Source organism: Cupressus sempervirens, chromosome 10 (assembly GCF_028749045.1).
Source record: "Cupressus sempervirens isolate cs-2001-9-10 chromosome 10, ASM2874904v1, whole genome shotgun sequence".
Lineage (NCBI taxonomy): Eukaryota > Viridiplantae > Streptophyta > Pinopsida > Cupressales > Cupressaceae > Cupressus > Cupressus sempervirens.
The window spans coordinates 397,667,781-397,674,097 of record NC_143127.1 but is presented as its reverse complement, the minus strand read 5'-3'; positions in this window follow the sequence as shown (position 1 = coordinate 397,674,097).

Sequence of the window (6,317 nt, the reverse complement as noted above, 5' to 3'; positions counted from 1 at the left end):
AATTGCACAGGTTTGCTATTTCCAAAAAGTGTGCTTCTTGAAAGGTGTGCTTTCCTAGAATAAACACAAGTTCCTAAAACTCAGTCACTTTCACAAGCATCATAGTGATAAAGGGATACTAAGAACTCCACCCATTCACATTATAGATTCCATCATCATCATTTGCTTTATATTCTACTTCACACATTCCCATCACTATGCACCATGTCTTTCTTCAATGCCTAAAGTTCACCTTTGAATCTAACTGGACGATTACATAACTTGCCAAAAATTTCTAAAAAGTTTTTCCCATGGTTCATCTATGGAGAATCATGAACAATAGAAGATCATATTAAAATTTTCAAGGAAATTTGTAATTGAAACTAGATTCAGCATATGGATGTGATATGTCACCTTTTCCCGTACACTTTGGGGGAAATGGCATTCAATTGGTACCTCAATCTGCCACCAGCATCAATAAAGGATTGGAACTCTTTTGATAGCAAGTTTCTGGAACAATTCAAGATCTATATCGATCCAAATATCCTATATCATTAGTTCATCTCAATTAAGATGGATTGCAATGAGACTATTTTACATTTCAATCATCGGTTCTATAGGATGTATCAAAGAATGGAGTTTCCATACATTGTACCACAAGAGGCTACCATCCATATCTATTTTTGCACAATGGATTCATTAACTTCTATTTTTATAAGAAGGCTCCCACCCTGAGACATTGATACCATTGATAAGGTCCTCAAAGAGGTTGTTACATTCACAAAGTAAGTTATAGCTGCTCCAATGCCAACAATTACATATTTAGGGTATGAGTCTCAAAAGACTACTTTCTTTGAGTAGAAGCAAACTGCATCTAATGAAGTAGGAAACAATATGGCTAGATATTTTAAGGCCATGAAGGAGATGATGTCTCTTTTATCCGATGAACTCATCAAAATAAAGTTGAATTCCTCAAGAAACCAAGGCAATCATCCAAGACAACTTGCTGCCCAAAACAATTGTTCTCAAAATCAGGGCAGAAATTTTGGCCTTTATAGGAACATCAACAATGAGAATAATGGTATTATAGGTATGAGTCTAAGTGAAAATGGTTATGGGTACAATGATGTTTTCGATCAGCCTCCCCAAATCATGGAGGAAAAATCTTTATAGTTTAGTGCAATGGTGTTTGAATCATGTGATAAATCTATAGGAGGACAAAATGATGAAGATGATCAAGAGGAGTTTGTGTGCCCATTCAATGAAGAAATTTTAAGTGTTGATGATTCAATAAGTGTAGATATGCCAAGATATTTTGAGGACACAGAAAATTTTGAATTTCCAAAACTCCATGAAGTTGCAAAAAGTGATGGAATTGTAGAAGATCTTGAGGTTGGTGAGATTTTTGAATCAAAAAGTCATCAAGAAGAAGATACCAATTCTTCCTACTGTGATGTTTATTCCCCATTGGATTATGATAAGATGCCTCCCTCAAAATAGGATTTTTTATTAGAAGATATGGATAGAATGCTCAAATTAGTCTCAAGCTTGACTAAGGAAATGTCTATTTGTGGGTATTCTACACATATATCAATTCATGCAATAAATGAATCATGTAGAATCCATTTATTTGGGTTCCATTTTGAAAAAATTTGTCCTGATTTCTTGTTAGCTTCAAAGATTGCAATGGAGGGAAAGTATGATTTTGAATAGACTTCTGTTGGATATGAGGCACAAAACATCTACATCAATGATAGTAATGAATTTTGTAATTTGAAAGGAAGGTTGATGATTGATTTTTGTAGTCTGAAGGAACCTAAAGGATTTCCATGTGCATGTGGAGTTGTGTTCCATGAGATAAGACCACTAGAATGAGAGATTACAATGTGTGAGTGTACCCCTATCATGGGAGACTCACTAGATTAGGTGATATATTTCTATTATCCCTCTTATTTTGATATTTTTCAATTCAAATATGATGCTAAAGGTAAGAGAACTTGTTTCTAGATTAATCATGGTCATAGAGAGTTATCACAACTTCTAATTTGTGTGATGTGTGCTGAGAATTTGAACCAAGATTGTTCAAATTTTATTTTTCTGAGTACAAAGACAAATTAGTTTTTCTTAGCACTATATGTGGTGGTTCATTAGTATTTCACATAATGATAAATCTATTGAACCCAACCCACATTCTTATTATTCAAGGTTTTATGTAGATAAGTTTTTGTTTAAATTGTTTTTGTTTTTCTTAGCTTTTTTTAATCTTTCTAGTCAGGTGTTAGCTTTCTTTGAGTTAAGTCTTTTTTGTTTGGGTTTCATTTCTTTCTTTTTTCAAAGTTGTGTTAGTCTATGGTTTAGGTGTACTCAAGGATTATCTTGATGTATCTCATTAAACCACTTTTTTGTTTTGACTTTTGGGAAAAGGTATTTCTTTGTCAAAGCATTTGAATGATTTTGTTTCTCAATACCAAGTAAGGAACGAATGTTACTTTTAGTAATAGGGTACTTTTAGTCTTGATTTCAGTATTGCAAATCAACAATTTTTCAACACTTTGAAAATTTAAGAATTGACTATCTTAAGTTTTTTCAACCCAACGTTGTTGGCAGCAAGGGATAGTCCAAAACCTACTAGTTCAAATAGAAGGGTCTTGTCGAAGGAATTTTGAAGATCAAATTTTGGTGTGAGAGTTTCCAAAAGTTCTTAAAATAGGAGCACAAGGGATATTCACTAAAGATTGAATCTAAGAAATGATGCCAATGTCTTGGCCACACAGTCTAATCATGGTCAGGGTACAAAAAGAAAATAAAAAAGAAGGGTGTTAAGAATGAAGGATTCTACAAAGTCTAAGAAAGGTAACCTAATTATAAGCTATCCAATCTCAAAAAAGTTGCTTATTCAGAGCCTTCCCATGGTAGCCAATTGGAAATGTAGAAGAAGTGTCTGTTAGGGCTTCATCAAATTGGGTATAAATTAAAAACTTGAATGTTGAATTTTGGCCCTTTATCCACCATATATTGAAGCCTATTGGCTCGATTTTGCAAATAGAACAATCTAAGACTACCCTCTCATATTTACATGTTAGAGTTCTAGTTTCTCTTAAACCTAGAATTGTATTCCCTAATAATTTCTCCCTTACTCTTGATTCTTAATCTTTTCGATGAAAAGTCTATCGACTTGGTAATCTAGCTACTTGTTTTTATTGTAAAAGGAATGGACATGCAAGAAAGGATTGCCCAAACTTATTTCGACCCCAAACTGCTAACTTTGAGATTTCTCAAGATAATGCTAATAAAGTTTCTAGTTTTGAAATAGAGAAACCCTTCGCACCATCCCCAGGTAATTTTGATAGAATTTTGGGGATAGATAATCCTATGTAAATTGGTAAATATAAACTTTCTAATGCTTCCTTAGAAAAGGAATTTGAACTATTGTCAACCATCTTTATGATACTGAGCTAACTTATACTAATTATCTCATCACTAGTTCTAAGATCATCCCAAGTGGTTTTTCCTAGTTAAAATTGATTATTTGTCCATAATAAAGTGTTATTCTAGTGCCTTTGGTTAAAACCCCCATCAAGCATAATGCTCAACAACTTGCTCTTAATTCTCTACCTAAGAGAGTAGAGCTGGTTAAGAATGCCAATCACTCTTTGACTAATAAGAATATGTAGTTGAATGGTTCAAAGTCTTTAGGCAAGGAAATTTCTCTAGATAAAAATAGAAATAAGCCCCCATTTTTTGAAGTCACACATAAAATAAATAAGAAAAGAAAGGGCAATGATAACCAGATATTAACCAATTCTAATGGTTATAAAAATAGACAAGGAGATATCAGTGGTTGCTTTAATAGATTATATAACAAAGGTAAGAAAAACCCTAAAAATCATGAACATCATCAATATCCATAGCTAGAATGTTAGAGGCTTGGAGATAAATGATAGAAAATGCATTGTCAGAAGATGGTGCAGTAAACTATTTTAAACATGCTTTGGGATCATGCCACTGCAGTCTACTCCAATCATGAAAGAGGGAGGGGACTGTTGCTATTCTTGTGGCACCTAATTGGGTGGATTATATAAAACTTAATAGAGGATTTTATCATTGTCATGGTGCATTATGTATTGTATTTAGTAAAGATGGTCAAAGCTTTGAATTGTGTAACTTCTATGCACCTAATGACTTAAGAGATAGAGTAGCACTATTGGAATGGGCTTCAAATAATTTTCCTAATACTAAATGAATATTTATTGGTGATTTTAATATGGTAGAACATAGGGAGGATAAAATAGGATGTAACTCTTTCATTTGGAAACGCAATGAATTATTCTTCTAGAACAAATTTAGGAGGAAATTTAATGTGCTACATCCTTTAGAAGAATGGAAATTAGAATTTTAGGATATATGGTATACTTGGTTGAATAATAAAAAGGGATCTCAAAGGGTTTATACTAGATTGGATAGAATTTATGGAAACTCCATTCTTCTTTGTTTTTACTCTAATCCTAAGCACTCACCTATCATAGTTACTCTAGGTTCTCTCTCTGACCAGTCCCCTATCTCTGCAAAGATTGGGTTGCAAGATGAGACTCTAGTTTCTAGGGTGAAGGTCAAAAAGCCCTTTAAACTTAATCTTTCTCTTCTTAAAGACTAGGATACTATTGGTGCTCTCAGGAAGGTCACTAGTATTTATAAGCTAGTTAGTAGTTATGTTCAACCAAGAGAAATGTGGAGAAGATTATTTGATGTTTTGCAAAATATTTTCTAGATTATTGGTAAAAAAGGTATGGATTTAAATGCTGAAGAAACTAGGGCACAGACTAATCTTAACCTAATAGAGAAAGATCTCCATATTAGAATTCAAGATCTGGAGTTAGAAGCTTATTTTATTAAGTCTAAACATTCTTTAAAAAAGATCCAAAACTATAAGATCTAAGATTAGGCAGCTAGATCCAAATTGAATTGGAATTTGAAAGGTGATAGGGAGTATAATATTTCTTCAATATAATCAAGTCAAAGAATAAAAGGGAGCTCCTTGAACACATTCACTTTAATGGTGGAAAATCTTTAGATTTAGAGCTAATTCAGTCAACTTTCTTTGAGTATTAATCTTAGGTTTTTTCATTTGAGATGTCTAATGCTAACTATGAGGCACTCGATAAATGTCTTCAATTGATTCCCAGAAAAGTGAAAAAAGATAGTAAAGACTAAAAAATCTTAATACTTTGGAAGAAATTAAATGGGCTATTAACTCTTTAGCTAATGACAAATCATCAAGATGTGATGGTCTTCCTGTTGAGTTATACAAAACTAACATAAATTGGATTTCCATTGATTTTTTGGCACTCTATGAAGACTCATTTAGAAGAGGATCCATGGAAAGAAGCATCAATAAAGGCATGATCAAATTGATACCAAAGAATGGTGACAAAGGTGAAACAAAAAATATGAGACCAACAACATTATTGAACATCTCTTATAAGATCATTGTTAAATTACTAGCTAAAAGCATTGAGAATTTTCCAAATAGATTTATCTTAGTTACATGGAAAGATTTCATTCGAGGTAGGTATATATAGAAAATTTAATAACTAATTGGGAAGCAATGCATTGGGCTAAGAAGAACAAGAAGAATGTTGCTATGTATTATTTGATTTTGAAAGTGCCTCTGATAGAATTGAATGGCCTTTTGTTATTGTGATGTTGCAAGCTTTTAGATTTCATGAGTATTTTTGCAAATAGATAAAGGTGTTGTTCAAGGACTCTTCCACTGTCATGGATATGAATGGAACTCTTACCATCCCTATTCCTCTTAAGAGATCAATTTGACAAGATGATCGTATTTCCCCTTCCTTGTTTTTTATTGTTGTTGACGCTCTATTTTATTTTCTTAGAGATCCCTCCCTTGGTCCTCCTATTAAAGGTCTCCTCCTACCTAATAATGATACTCTACTAAATTACCGTTTTTTTGATGACACTTCTTTGTTCTTAAAATTTGAGAGATTAATTTTTGTAATACCTTGGATAGACTTGGATTATTCAATTTAGCCTGAGGTGCCAAAATTGATCCTCATAAATCTTTAGTTCTAGGTTGGTCTAAACCTCCTTGTAACTGGGTTTACTTTATGTTTTGGAAATGGAAAGGCCCTAATGAGATTTTCAGATACCTTGGTATCCCTTTCGCAGCTAATCCTTCTACTAAAGCTATGTGGGAGTGGGTCTTTGATAAAATTCAAAAGAAACATGTTAAATGGAAAACTCGTTATCTCTCTTTGGTAGGAAGGGTATGAGTTGCACAAAATGTCTTGTCATCTCATCATATTTACTTTTCTTCTACT